Below are 16,754 nucleotides of genomic sequence, written 5' to 3'. Positions count from 1 at the left end.
TCCCATTTTTCTATTCTTCCCATCCCCTTTTGTAGCTACAAACTTTATGTATATGAATTAAAATCACCGATTATGGTAAAAGCAAGTTGGCATGCTAGAGGTTTCTGGTAAGTACCGGAAACTTCCACCTATGAGCTGTTGAACTAATGATTCAATTCTGATAAGGTGACCTTAATTTTACACTCTGGAATGACAACAGATTGTCACCACTCTGCATAACTGCATCTTAATCATCAGGAGAGACATATAACATTGTAGTTAACTCTGAATCCAGTAACTAATCCTCCACTGCTCAATTCTGGAAACTCAGTACCCTGAGAAAAAAATGGATTCACTGTGTCAAAACTCACATGAGATTGTCAGAATCTGACTACCATTGTTCATAATAAGAAATATAATAACCATGTGGAACATTAGGTTGTCGGTCCATCTTCTTCCCACTGGAGATCCTCCCTTAGGAATTTAAGGAATGACCATAAAACCACTTAGAAAGGATTTGGAACAAGATCAATCAATGTAACTAACAAACATAATCTAGCCCAAGTCAACCAGATGCTATCTTTGGCTAGTCTCTGTTTTCTCTTGCCAAGCAGTGCTATCATATAACACTCTTCAAGTTGCCATCTCAAATCTTTCGGTTTCTGGGTAGAATCCTAATCTCTTCAAAAAGAGAGCTTCTATAGATAGTAATCTCAAACACATATTGACTTGAGAGACATCTGCCTATGACAAGCATTAGGACAATCCAAATAGGACACTTTGAAATCAAAAATATTTTAAATAGACCTGGGATGACATATCTTCTACTCATCAAAAACTCAACACTATCGTGAGTTAGTTGCAAATACTACTTACATTAAATACACTTATCTGGAATTACAAGGTTTTGTTGTTGTTGATGATAATTACATGACACATTTAGTTGTACAATTCCAAGACACATGTACATTAGTATATGTACAAAACCAAGTACCAATTTTTACAGTTTCACAAAAATTGAATTTTAGCAGTCTTTTCCATTTTAAATATATAGAATTTAGTTGGTTAATTGTCTCTGTTTAAAAATATTTAGCAGTGGAAATCATCCACATATGTAATTGTCTTACACATAGTAAAAAGAAAAATATGTTAATCATCTGAAATCCCATCACCATAGCAAGTCACAACGTTTTTTTTTTTTTTTTTTTACCAGACATTGGCAAACATTTTTTGCAAAGTGTAGAATAGCAAATATTTTAGGTTTGCAGGTCATACAGTCCTAATCTCAACAATTTAACTATGCCATTGCAGCACAATAACAGCCAAAGATAATGAATAAACACATGGACATGGCTGTGTTCCAATACAGTTTTATTAGCAAAAACAGATAGTGGGCTTGATGTGGGCTCAAGGCTGTAGTTTCCCTACCTGTTGTATACACACTTACAGAATTATTTTCCTTGTAAATACACACATGTGAACACACCCACATGCTTACATATTTATGTATATGTTTACAAATATATTTGTTATATTTATATATATACATATATGTATGCATTTGTGTGTGTATGTATTATATACCTATATGTGTGCATGTGTATGTGTGCATTCGCAAAAAAAAAATATTTAGGAAAATCTACTATCCATGGGGTTTTGCAAGATCAGACTTTCCCTTGAAAAAATATTATTTATGAACAAGAGTAAATATTTAAAAGCTGCGAAATTTTAATTGAATAACTATATCACAATTCATTTTCCTAATTCTATGTTGTGTTTTTATTCAGTTTATTGTTTTACTGTTTATATGATGCCTTGGCGAATATCATTGCTTAGCCCTTCTGAGCATCTGACACCCTAGAGTGATTCTCCACGAGTAGAATTATGTGGGGTGAAAACAGTATATGAGTGGGTCAATTTCCCAGTCTCCTAATCAACATAAGTATTATGCTCAACATTGTTTTCAAATTTGATACTTGAAAAGTAAAATGTCATTTAAATGTTTCATTGCTTTGATTGAATATCATTGCAATATCATTAATTGAATAATGATACTGAATATCATTAATCTATATATTGTCCTTCCTTTGTTGTGCATGTGCATTTAGGATGGAAGGGAGGACTCACCTTTTTAAAAATTGATTTGTATATTTGCCAGACATTCTCCATGGTAAGAATTAGAAGCCTAATCAATGTGGCTCAAAGAGGTGTTGTGTGAATAGTGGGAAAAGGGAGAGAAGTTGATATTTTATAGAGAAACATTCCACATAAAATCCTATTGTCTCATGGGCCACACAGCAAAATGAACAAGAGTTCAAGAAGTTCTCTCATATCATATGGGTCCCTCACTTTGTCTTCTCAATTCTTCTCTCTGCAGATAAGTTTCCTTGGCAGGTTTTTTTCCTTCACCTACAATGGTAATAAGAGCAAAATAACAGAAGAAACACTTTTACAATAGTTATAAGTTTGCTAGGCACAATTCTAAGTTCTTATTTAATCCTTACAACTGTCCAGTGAGGTAGGAACTCTTATGATCCCCACTTCAAAGAAAAGGAAACTGAGGCATATAGAAGTCAAGTAATTTATTCAATGTTACACTTATTATAAGTGTTAGAGGTTAAATTAAAAACTAGGCAGTCCAGCTCTAGATTCTTGTGCTTTTCCACCAAACTACAATAACTCTTCAGCTCATTTACCTCTGGGGTTGCCAAGACATAAATTTTGGCTCCAACTCCACGTGGTCATATAGATTGTGAGCCCTTGAAAACTCTTGTTTGCTTTAAAATCTAATTCTTAATTCCAAATTTCCCAAAAAGGTGATTGGCTCACCTTGATTCGGAAGTTGGCACAGGCTCCATCATCTCAAGACAAGGGAACAAAATAAAAAGTATGAACATGTAAAGTGTACATTAAGATGAGTTGATATACATACACATAGCGAAAGGGTTATGACAATCAAACTAAAATATCATTTCTTCACATCGTTAGCATTTTTTGTGGTGAGAGCACCTGAAATATATTCTCAGCATATCTCTAGTATTCCATACATTATTATTAACTATAGCCATCATGTTGTACTTTAGATCTCTAGACTTATTAATCCTAAATAACTGAAACATTGTACTCTTTGACCAACATCTCCCTATTTTCCCCTCTACCCCCAACACCAAGAAACCAAAATTCTACTTTCTGCTTCTATGAGTTTGATTTTTTTTAGATGCCACTTATAAGCAGAATGTGTAGTATTTGTCTTTCTCCAGCTAGCTTATTTTACTTAGTATAAATCTGCCAGGTTCATCCATGTTTCAAAAGATGGCAGGATTTCCTTGTTATTATGGCTGAATAATATTTCATTGTATATATGTTGTACATAAATATATATATTATATATATACACTGTATATATATATATAATATTTGTTTTATCCATTCATCCTTAGAGGGCACTAAAGTTGATTCTATAACTTGGTCATTATAAATAATTTGGGTTTTTTTTGGATACATGAAGAATTTTTGAGAAACCTCCATATTGTTTTTCATAGTGGCTGTACAAATTTTCATTCCCACTAAGAGTGTACAAAGGTTTTCTTTCTCCACATCCTTGCGAACATTTGTTATCTGTTGTCTTTTGATAAAATATTCTAACATGTGTGAGATGATATCTCTTTGTGGTTTTGATATGCATTTACCTGATGATTAATGATGTTGAGCATTGGTATGTTTTCTTTTGAGGAACATCTATTCAGGGGCATTACCCATTTTTAATCAGGTTATTTATTTTCTTGCTATTAAGTTGTTTGAGTTCCTTATTAATTTTGGATGTTAACCTCTTATCAGATGCATAGTTTATAAAAAATTTCTCCAATTACATAGGTTGTCTCATTTCTCTGTTGATTCTTCCCTTTACTGTGCAGAAACTTTTCAGTTTGATGAATCCCCACATTTCTAATATTGTTTTTCTTGCCTGTGCTTTTGGCATTATACACAAATATTACTGACCAATATCAAGAAGTTTTTTCCTGTGTTTTCTTCCAAAAGTTTTACAGTTTCTGGTCTACATTTAAGTCTGTAATCCATTTTGAGTTCATATTTGTATATGGAATGAGATAAGGTCCAGTTTCACTCTTTGCATATTGATGTATAACAGTTTTCCCAGCACAACTTATTCAGGTGATTTTCCTTTCCCCATTATACATTTTTGGTACCTTTGTTAAAGATGATTATAAATGTGTAGATTTATTTCTGGGCTCTCTATTCTGTTCCATTTGTCTATATGTCTGTTTTTATTCCAGAACCACACATTTTGATTACTATAACATTATAGTATATTTTGAAATCAGATTGTGTTATGTCAACTTTCTTCTTTTGCTCAAGATTGCTTTGGCTATTCATGGGTCATATTTAGTTTCATTTTAACTTTAGATTTTTTTCTCTATCTCTGTGACATTCAAGATATTCCCCCACTCCCTCAGCTCTCTATATTTTTTCTTACTCTATTGATTTCTTTGTTTATATTATTGAAGAATGATAGACTCATCATATTACATTAATTTCAGGTGCATAACATAGTGATTTGATATTTTTATACTCTATGAAATGATCTTTATGATATATCTAGTTACCACCTGCAACCATACAAAGTAATTACAATTACTGACTATATTCCCTATGCTGTACATTACATCCTGTGACTTATCTATTTTATAACTGGAAGTTTATACCTCTTCATCCTCCCACTCCTCTCCACTCTGCGAACCAAAAGTTTGTTCTCTATATCTATGAGTCTGTTTCTGTTTTATTATATTTATTTATTTGTTTTGTGTTTCAGATTCCACATACAGGTGAAATCATACAGTATTTGTCTCTCTCTCTGACTTATTTCACTTAGCATAATATCCTCTAGGTCCATCCATGTTGTCACAAATGGCAAGATTGAATTTTTTTATGGCTGAGTAACATTCCATTGTGTGTATATCCATTCCTCTATCAATTGGACACTTAGGTTTCTTCCATATTTTGGCTATTATAAACAATGCTGCAGTGGACAGAGGGGTGCATATATTTTTTTGAATTAGTGTTTTTGTTTTCTTTGGGTAAATATCCAGGGTGGAATTGCTGGATTGTACAGTAGTCTTATTCTTAATTTTTTGAAATCTCCATACTATTTTCCATGATGGCTGTACCAATTTACATTCCCACCAACAGTGCATGAGGATTTCCTTTTTGCCACATCCTCACCAACACTTGTTATTTGTCTTTTTGACAATAGCCATTTTGATAGCTGTGAAGTGATAGCTCATTGTAGTTTTGATTTGCATTTCCCTGATGATTAGTGACGTTGGGCATCTTTCCATATGCCTGTTGGCTACCTGTATTTCTTGTTTGGAAAAATGTCTATTCAGGTCATCCGCCCTTTTTCTTTTTGCAGTACCGGGCCTCTCACTATTGTGGCCTCTTCCGTTGCAGAGCACAGGCTCCGGATGCGCAGGATTAGCGGCCATGGCCCACAGGCCTAGCTGCTCCGCAGCATGTGGTATCCTCCTGGACCGGGGCATGAACCCGTGTCCCCTGCATCGGCAGGTGTACTCTCAACCAATGCACCACCAGGGAAGCCCTCGCTCATTTTTTAATTGGGTTGTTTCTTTTTCTTTGGTTGATTAAGTTATATGAGTTCTTTATATATTTTGGATATTAATTGGAGGACATATTATTTGCAACTTTCTTCTCCCATTGGTAGGCTGACTTTTCCTTTTGTTGCACGTTTTCTTCACAGTGCAAAACCTTTTTAGTTTGATGTAGTCACATTTTAATTTTGATTTTACTGCCCTTGCCTGAGAAGACAGATCCAAAATATATTGCTAAGACCAAAGTCAGAGTTTTCTACCTATATCTTTTTCTAGGAGTTTTATGGTTTTGTGTCTTACATTTAATTCTGTATTACATTTTGAGTTTATTTTTGTATATGGTGTAAGAAAGTAGTCTAGTTTCATTCTTTTGCATATAGCTGTTCAGTTTTCCCAACACCATATGTTGAAGAGACTGTCTTTTTCCCATTGTATATTCTTGCTCTCTTTGTTGTAGTTTAATAGACTATATATGTGAGGGGTTATTTCTGGGCTCTCTATTCTGCTTCATTGATCTATGTGACAGTTTTTCTTCCATACAGTTTTGACTACTATAGCATTGTAGTATAGTTTCAAATCAGGGAGCGTGAGACTTCTAGCTTTGTTCTTCTTTCTCAAGGTTGCTTTGGCAATTCAAGATCTTTTGTTATCCTGGACCTGGATATCTATTTCCTTCCCCAGGTTAGGGGAGTTTTCAGCCATTATTTTTTCAAATAACTTTTCTGTCCCTTCCTTGCTATATTCTCCTTCTAGATCCCCTATAATGCAAATGTTAATATGTTTGATGTTGTCTCAGAGGTCCCTTAAACTATCCTTATTTTTTTTTAGTTCTTTTTTCTTTTTGTTCTTCTGATTGTGATTTCCACTATTCTGTCTTCAAGATTGCTGATTCCTTTTTCGGTATATCTAATCTGCTATTGATTCCCTGTAGTGTATTTTTCATTTCAGTTATTACATTCTTCAGCTTTGATTGTTTTTTTCTTATATTTTATAACTCTTTGTTGAAGTTCTGTGTTCTTCCATTCTTCTTCAAATTTGATCAGCATCTTTATCACCATTACTTTGAACTCTTTATGAAGTAAATTACTTATCTCCTTTTTATTGTTTTTCTATTCGCCCCCCACCTTGGGATTTAATCTTGTTCTTTCATTTGGAACACATTTCTCTGTCTCCTCATTTTGTTTTACTTTCTGTGTTTGTTTATGTGAATTAGGCAAAACAGCCACCCCTCCAGGTTTTGAAGCTGTGGCTTTGTGTAGGAGCATCCCCTGCATAGACTGAATGTGTTAGATGGCTTAGGCAGGCCAGCTGGAGCTGGAGTTGGTGTGTGCTAGGGGATCCCAGGGCATACCACATCAGGGTTGATTTGGGGGCATGGTTATAGCTAATATGGGATATGGGCCTGATGTGTCCTCGGGCAGCATGTCAGGCTGGTAGAATGCCTGGACAGTGTTCCTGTCTATGCTTTCTAGGTGGAGGAATGCAATAAAAATACTGCTCTGTAATGCCTCTGACCCCAGAGAGTTCCAGCCATTTCAGTTCCAGCCAAGCAGTTGCTCTAGGTTTAGTAAATGAATTTCCTTCACATATGGACTAGGAACCTTATAAACTGCTGAGTTTTTGCTGTATCTTAGGGCAGATGAGTCTGTGTGAGGGTCTTTCAGTGATATCACTCCGTACTTCAGGTTGCTGTGACAGGCATGGGGTTCCCGTCAAGTTCGTGTCTCCATTTCTACCCATCTCTATGTGGTCCCTCTATGGTTTGTTGTACAGAAGATGTTCAATTAACACTCAGTGTTTCTTCAGAAGAAATTGCTTTATATGTAGGTATAGATTAGGTGTGTCCATGGGAAGAGTAGGTTCAGGATCTTCCTACACCACCGTCTTGATCTGGAACTTTCACCATTGGAAACTTGACAGAAATTGCATTGATTTGTAGGTCATTTTAGCTAGTATGAACACTTTAACAATATTAATTATTCCAATTCATAGACATGAGACATCTTTCCATTTATTTGTGTCTTCTTCAATTTGAGATCATACATTTCTTAGAGCTACACATCCCAGGCTGTGATTAAAGAGTTTTATCTAATCCTACAGTTTTCTGTAATCTTTTTCACATCACGCCACACAAAGAAATCACAACACTCATGGCACAGTGGGGTAAAATATGAGGACTATTTCAGTCAGCTAGTCCATACTCTGCCCAGTGCCCAAGTTGATTAATATCTCAGGCTATCTATAAATCCATCATGAGTTGTCAAAGATCCACAGTGAACTGCTTAGGGAATTCTGCTCCAAGTATGTGGGGACATTTGAAGAGAAATTATAGCAACTATTAGAATAAAATATTAATTACCTGATTATGAAATATATAGCAAATTTTTAACAGGATCATGATATACCTTGTTTTTACCTTGTACATTATATATATTCCCCATGTTAAAATATTTATCTTAATAAATATTAAATAAAACCTATTAATCTTTTCCTTTATAGATTAGAAGCTAAAGATTTTTAGTTATTCATCTACATATTTTAATATATTTACATTTTTATTTTATGTTTAAATCTATACTAAATTTCAAACATATTTAGAGATATATAAATAATAGGGATCTAATTATGTTTTCCAAAAAAAATACCGAGCCAAAAATCTCATCACTATTTATTGAATAATTCCTTCTTTAACCCCTAGTTTTAAATTTCATCTACTCTATGTAGCAAAGTTTACACAAATATAAATTTATTTTTCTATATTTTTATTTTCACTTCTGATTCACTGATCCACCTATTTACTTTGGCACCAATAGCATTCCTGTACATTTATTGTGGTTGTATAGTATAATTTGATACCTTGGAAAGCTAATCTTTTGGAAAGCTAGTCTTTACTATTATAACTCTTTATTTCAAACATTTTCTGATAATTTTCATACATTTGTAATTATAAATATTTCATAATGATTCAGGGAAAATTCCCTAATTGTTTTTATAATAAAACATAAGAAAAACTAACACATTTTTTATAGTGGGCCTTCCCATAGGAATGTGCTATTTACCTCTCACCATTTACACAATTCTTATTTATTTATTTTATTTATTTATTTATTTTTTTTGCTGTACGCGGGCCTCTCACTGTTGTGGCCTCTTCTGTTGCGGAGCACAGGCTCTGGACGCGCAGACTCAGTGGCCATGGCTCACGGGCCTAGCCGCTCCGCGGCATGTGGGATCCTCCCAGACTGGGGTACGAACCCGTGTACCCTGCATCGGCAGGCGGACTCTCAACCACTGCGCCACCAGGGAAGCCCCACAATTCTTATTTTATACCCCTCAGTAAAATGTTGTGCTTTCAGTAAAGTATTGTGGTTGGGCTCATCAGTTAAGTTTAATCCTAGCCATTTTATGTTAATGCATTATCCAGCTATAGGCATAGATGATATTGATGTTGTTTTATTATTTTGCTGGGCTTAGGCCTAAGTGCTATGGTAGCTCCTGTAAAAGAAATTGAGCAAGATTTTTTCTTTCTGTATATTGTGTTTATTTTAAATGGAATATAAATTACTTTCCCCATTAAATTATGTTGGCCTGATACTTTGGGGAGTAGGAGATGAGTTATTTGGCAACTTTCTTAATTACTTTCATAATTATTGGCTATTTCAGGATTTTTTCAAAAAATTATTTCTATATTGCTAGAAAATATTCCATGTCATTCAGATTTTGAAAAATGTTAGTCTAACTATAAAACATATGTCTATACAGTTATTTTAATTCTTCAGAAAATTCTTTTCTATTTATTATTATAATTGTTTTCTCACTTATAATTTTGTGGTTTTCTAATTTTGTATATTTTACCCCACACACCTGCATTTTTTTGTCTCTAGTTAGAATATTTGGTGGCATATGTGCTTCATTTGTCTGTTCAAAAAATTTATTTTATAAATTAATTAATTTATTTGTAAGACTAATTTCTCTTTCTCTTTTCTTCTTCTTGTTTACACAGGCTTTGTTTTATCTTTTAATGTAATCTCTTGAATCAATATTATAATTCATTTATATTCATTAGCTTTTAGTAGGAAAATTTATCCTTATAAATTTTTCTCTAAGTTCAGCTTGGCCACAGTGTTTAAGCTTTGATAACTATTTTAAGCATTGCCATCAGTTTCTAAGTATTCTGAAATCACTGAGATGATTTACGATTTGATTCAAGAATTATTTGGGAGGCTTTTCATTTAGTTGAAGTTTTTGTCTTTACTTTTAGTATTTAATTGAATTTGGGTCACAGAATATGACATATTCAATTATTTTCTTTTTAGAACTGACAATTTCTTTGTGAATTCTTGGTATTTTTTTTTTGTTTTTATAAATAGCTCATTGAAGCTGATAAACAAAGTTTATTTTCTGTTGTAGAGTACAGAGTGCCTTCCCATTGAGGAGGGATTCTTGTGAGGTCAGAATATATTTCTTAGTCATTGAGAGCTTGTTTCTCCTTCCCACAACACACACTAGCAAGTTGGACATCCCTTCATCAAAGCAGTGACAAAAAGAAAACTCAAAAAGAAAAAATGAAAAGAAAAATCTCAGCAAAGTGCTGGAAAAATTCCCATGCATGATCGCAGAGTTTGTTTCTCAGTTCCAGAGACAAGATAAGAATAGATCCATTTTGTATACTCAATTAATTTGTTTCAAAATGAAGCCCATCAATTTGCAAAATCCTCTCTTTAGATTACTAATTAGGCAATTTTTATTACCTTATAAAGAGAATCCTGATGAAAAACAGCCACCATCACACTTTCCCGTCTTGGATGCCAAGAGGATGGCATTCAGAAATTTGTTTCCATTTTATAAACCCCAATCTATGAATGTGGACAACATTAGCTGAAAAAGAGCTGATGCTATTATGTTAAGTTCATATTAGTCCTGATTAACTGAACTGATTTATGGACAAGTTTTCCTTTAATTTTTTTTTCCCTAGCAATCAATATTTATTTTAAATTAACCCAAGTTCTCAGGATTTCTTTTCAAGGTTATTGCAATCCCTTTTTAACTAGTTTGCCTGCTTCTGCTCTTGCCTTCCCACAGTCTCTTCTTAAACAGAACTAGAATGATCCTTTCAACCAGAGAATTTGCATTTTAAAACATTTTATGCCTGTCTTTCAGTCTTTGCACTATTTACTACCTCTGCCTAGAATGTTTTTCCCTCATATGACCACAAGCCTGACTTCCTCACTTTCCTCGTGTCTTTGCACAATTTTCCCTTTTCAAGAGGACAAATTTGGCCCTTTAATACTACACACTGCCCCCTGATGCTAGTATTTCCAACCTTCCTTACTTTGCTCTCCTTTCTCATTTTTCTGTAGCACCTTCTGACATATTATATGTATTTACAACTTTTTGGTTTACTCTCACTGCTTAAATGTAAGCAGCAGGTCAGGGATCTTCACTTTCACCGATGCATCTCAAGCATGAGACCAGTTACTTCCACACAGTATGAACTCAATACATATTTATTGAATGTTTGAGTCAATATATGATTTTCAACAGTATGATTTTCAACTTGCTTGGAAAAATGCCTTCTTAAAATACATTACAAAAAGAAGCAATCAAAATTTACTATGATAATTTAGAAGTCTAAACACAAACATTTAAATTTGCAAAGAAAGAGTTAAACAAACTCTAGTCTTATGATGACATGATGAAATATGTCATACATTTAACCAAAAAGAGGTGACAGTATGAGTGGCAAGGGTGCCCCTGAGCCCAATCTGGTTTTGTACTGAGCACAGAGAAACCCTAGCACAGTATGATAACTCAAGTGTACAATTTTATAGGAATAGGCATTCGTGAGCCTGCATTTAAAACAAAAAAACATACAAAAACACAGCAGAGACACACATTTCCTAATCAAGGGCATGTTTTCATCAATTCAGATTTATATAAGGAGATTGCAAGAAAACTTCTGTTCTGATGTTTTCCTAACACCAATTTCTCCCAGGCACATTGGTAAACAGATTGTTGAAGTCCAATGTGTCAAAATAAAGAAAATGATGCATTTGAGTGTGTTCATTTTAAAATTAGAGACTGTCAAAAATATTAAAAAGAAATGTGAATCAAATAATTACAAAACATTTTTTTTTTCTAATTGCCTGAAAGAGTAATAGACATTATGAAGCTTGCTGTTACTACAACCAGATGGGACTTTTAAGAATTTCTTCAACACATTCTTAAAAGCTGATTTTAAATCTTAGGCAGTGCATGTTCAACTCTGTAACTGGTATTTGTGTACTTGTGTCATGTCAGCCAGAAGTAGCAAACATCCAGCTGTGCCCTACCCTTATCCTTCAAACTTCTTGTGCTCTGGCCAGCTTCCAATGGTCAGGGTCTACATCTTGCTGCCTGGAGATTTTTTTCCTATATCTTAGGAAGAGCCCTTTGCCTTCACCAGCAGATCACAAACAGTGGCTCTCAGGAGCTAAGTATCCTATCTCCCTCATCCTTGCAGTGATTTTAATGCACATAACTTAGGCATTTCTTTTTCCCTACAGGAGTAAGCTTCTGGGTTTAAAATAACACGCCCTTTATCATTTGCCTTACCTTCCAAGTACCACTTGCTTATTCCTCTATAAGTATTTCCTGAACATCTAAAAAAAAAGTGTTTTAACACAAATCTTCAAGTCACCTACAGCCAGCACAAAACACCACCAGGAGTTGAGGATGATACATGGATTATTTCCAAAATTATTTTTCTGTACAAATATGACACATTATAATGACATTGTACATATTTTGTTAATGTAAATTTACTAGATATCATCATTTTTTCCCCTCTAGATATATTTCCACCTTTTTTACATCTTATTCTATTTTGCTCTCCAGATAGATCTCCATGGACTACTTGATGGGCTCCCTTGACCTCTGGCTTCTGATAGGTTAGCCAATGGGAAGAGCCTACAAGAGATCAAGAGTAAAAGGTGAAAGGAGTCAGGATCTTTATTCTCTTGTTGTTTTTCCTCTTTTCTACATCATCATGGATTGGCTACATTTCTCTTCCACAGGCTACCCTCCTGTCAGGCTGTTCTAACAGCCAATCTTTCCCATTTGGGTGACAGCTCCCTTTCATTCACCTTTAGATTTAGGAAGTGTAATGGCTCCCTACTGTTACTAAGCCAGGGTGCAACACTTCTACTGTTTGTAGGAGTCGAGGAACCAAAATTATTATAAGTGGTCCCTTTATTAAATGCTTCATTGATTACTCAGTTTGAGTGTGCCTTTGCTTCATGACAAGACTCTTTTACAAGAAATAAATGCACATGATAAAAAAAATGATACCTCCAAATAAAACAGAAAAGTGCAAAATTCTTCTGTTCCTCTCCCCAATTTTTATTCCCTGAAGGTAAACATCTTCAACTGTTTCTCCCTAAATAATATATTTCTGACAGATATTTTTGGTTAGTCAATACCTAATAATATTTACTGACTACTTGCTTTGACGTATAAAAATGTAGCTCATCCACATTATTGATTCCTCTCTCCCCCCTGCTCCATCAGTCTTGGCAAGTTATGTTTTTATGTTTAGATCTCCTTTGATCTTTAGGGTATTGAGTGATATAATTCAACTTCTCTTTTATGATCTATCAAGTTTAGAAAGTACATCTTCTCTCCCTACCATAAAAGATGCGAAAATCAGTGGCTCTGTAATTCTCTACCTTCCTTCACTTTCCCCTTCACTTGCCAATTTCTGTTAGCTCTACCATGGATGTTTACTGTTAAGTTTATAAAATTTGTTTTCTTCAGATTTATGGTCATCAATTACTCAAGTAGCTTTTGGGTTTCCCTGACGTTATACAATGTCTTGTTTATTTTTCCTACTTAAAAAAATATATACTATGTCTTTAGCTTATCACTAAGTTCATTCAGCTCTTAACCATATAATTTGTTAAAGTAAATACAATTTCACTTTTTATATTATGAATTGCTATCTAAGCTTACTGAATATCTTATCTTCATTGCCCTCCTTTTGTACTTATATATCATTGTTCTTCCTTCTTGGATTCCATTTTAATATTACTAAAGTATATCCTCAATTATTTTTTCAGTCAATAAGTGCACGGAAAATAAACTTTCTGAAATCTTCTATGCAGAAAATGTCTTTATTTTGTCTTCATACTTAGTTGTTACTTAGTCCTGATATATAATGCTAGTTCAAAATAATTTTCTTTAAAAATTTTGAAGACAGTGCATTCTCCTGTGCAGTGCTGCTGAAATGAATATTTTGTCTTTTTTTAATCTCTGGAAGATTTCTGGATTTTACTGAATTTGTTTATTGAATTTGTTGATTTTTCTTCAATAGTCACATATTTTTAATTTCTAAGAATTTTCTCTTGTTCCCATATTGTCTCCTTCCCTCTAGTAGTCTATGTTTCTTTAAAAATGCAATATTTTCTTGTATATCTCTGAAGATTCTAAGTAGATTTTTTAAGAGATATCTTCCAATGCATGATTTACCCATTTTCCTAGGGTCTGTATTATGCTTGCTTATCTTGGATCTTCTCTGTTCTTCTATTTCTTTTTCTTAAGTAGTTACTGCTCATTCAACATCTGTGTATCAAGGATTAGATTGATTAAACTATAGCAAGATTCCTCTTTTTCTATGTGAGAGTGCTTTCTAATACATTTTAGGAGAGCACAAGGATCTATCTCAATTTCCATGTCCATTGGTTGAGAATGTCATATGGAGTTTTCTATGTACATTAGTTGAGGATGTCATGCAATGGGGCACTCTGTACTGCTTGGGCTTATTGTGTGGTAGGGTTCTATGTACACTCACTGAGTTGTCATATGGTATACTGCTAGGATATATTATATGGATATTTCCACTGGTTGTGAATGTCACATGGAAGCTTCTTTGTATGTTGGTTGGGCATGTCATATGTAGTTTATTTACAGATCACCACTGGGAAGAATTAGGTAGGCTGGCCAAAAAAAGGAGAGGTTTATTCTGTTGTATTCATGCCCAAACCTGAAGTCCTTGCCATTCATCTATAGATGATCAAATTTCTTAAAAATATCAGTGTCTAATTTTAGCCTGGAATTAAATAGTAATCACTCTAGGCCACCCTGACAGTTTCCATCTCTGTCACTGGTATCTTCTGAGACACTGTTTTCTTTATTTTTTTCCCTCTGGCACTAAAATTTTATTCACATTTTGTCTTACCAAAATGTCTGGTCTACTGATGGTCCTCCGTTTAAATTTCAGCTTGATTATGGATTTATTTTCTTTTCTTGGAGAGACACAATGGCATGGTGGTTAAGACTATGGGTTTAAATTTAAACTCAGACTCTGCCATTTATTCCTGTGTGATTTTAGGAAAGTTACTTGACTTTCATTTACTTCAGTTTTCTAATTTGCATATGATAAAATATTTTATCAAAATAGGGATAATAGTCTCAATAATACTTATCTCACAGGGATAATAGGCATAATTAATAGTTTAATACTCATTAAATACTTAAAATATTCCCTGGCACATCATAGATACTGGATAAATATTAGCTATCTTTATTCTGCATTATTGTTATTTTTTATTGTAAATAATTTTTCCACTCTTTTTTTAGATTCTATTCCCATATAGCTCATTACTTACTATTGAGTAGAATTCCCATGCTACACAGTAGGTTCATATTAGTTACCTATTTTGTATGTAGTAGTGTGTATATGTCAATCCCAATCTCCCAATTTATCCCTCCCCATTTTCCCCCCTTGGTAACCATAAGTTTGTTTTCTACATCTGTGACTCTGTTTCTTTTTTGTAAATACATTCATTTGTACCATTTTTTTAGGTTCCACATGTAAGCAATATCATATGATATTTGTCTTTCTCTGTCTGACTTAACTTCACTCAGTATGACAATCTCTAAGCCCATCCATGGCACTGCAAATGGCATTGTTTCATTCTGTTTTATGGCTGAGTAATATCTCCCTGTGTATATGTACCACATCTTCTTTATCCATTCCTCCATCGATGGACATTTATGTTGCTTCCATGTCTTGGTGATTGTAAATAGTGCTACAATGAACACTGGGGTACATGTATGTTTTCGAATTATGGTTTTCTCTGGATATATGCCCAGGAGTGGGATTGCTGGACCATATGGTAGCTCTATTTTTAGCTTTTTAAGGAGCCTCCATACTGTTCTCCAAAGTGACTGTACCAATTTACATTCCTACCAACAGTGTAAGAGGGTTCCCTTTTCTCCACACCCACTCCAGCATTTGTTGTTTATAGATTTTTCTAATGATGGCTGTGGTGTGAGGTGATACCTCACTGCAGTTTTGATTTGTGTTTCTCTGATAATTAGTGATGCTGAGCATCTTTTCATGTGCCTCTTGGCCATCTGTATATCTTCTTTGGAGAAATGTCTATTTAGATATTCTACGCATTTTTTTACTGGGTTGTTTTTTTTTTGGATATTGAGTTATATGAGTTGTTTTTATATTTTGGAGAAATTAAAGAAAAAATCCCACTTACTATCAGATCAAAAGGAATAAAAGAGGGCTTCAGGAGGGTCCTCCAGGTGAAGCGGGCCTCCCAGCTCTCCTCCGAGCTCCAGGCCGGGCAGCCTTGCACAGGCCTTCGACACCACGTTCTTCTCGAGTGACCCCACATGTCACTGCCCTCCCCACACCCAACCTGGTTGCTTCTCAGCTGGGGTGCTCATAGGGCTCAAGGGACTGAACTGTATGTTTAAAGATTTCTCCTCAGAGAGCGGAGGGGAAGATGGCGGAAGAGTAAGATGCGGAGATCACCTTCCTCCCCACAGATACACCAGAAATACATCTACACATGGAGCAACTCTTACAGATCACCTACAGAACGCTGGCAGAAGACCTCAGACATCCCAAAAGCCTCAGAAGCAGTGGATTAAAGCTCCACAATCAACTTGATATACCCTATATCTGTGGAATACATGATTAGACAATGAATCATCCCAAATTGAGGAGCCATGTGGATGAAAGGCCCTTGGTGCTGCAGCAAGGAGTCAGTGCTGTGCCTCTGAGGTGGGAGAGCCAACTTCAGGACACTGGTCAACAAGAGTCCTCCCAGCTCCACATAGTATCAAATGGCGAAAATTTCCCAGAGATCTCCATCTCAA

The sequence above is a fragment of the Delphinus delphis genome, chromosome 12, assembly GCF_949987515.2.
Source record: "Delphinus delphis chromosome 12, mDelDel1.2, whole genome shotgun sequence".
In the NCBI taxonomy this organism is placed as follows: domain Eukaryota; kingdom Metazoa; phylum Chordata; class Mammalia; order Artiodactyla; family Delphinidae; genus Delphinus; species Delphinus delphis.
The sequence above is the reverse complement of the archived record's forward strand: the minus strand, read 5'-3'. Positions refer to the sequence as shown.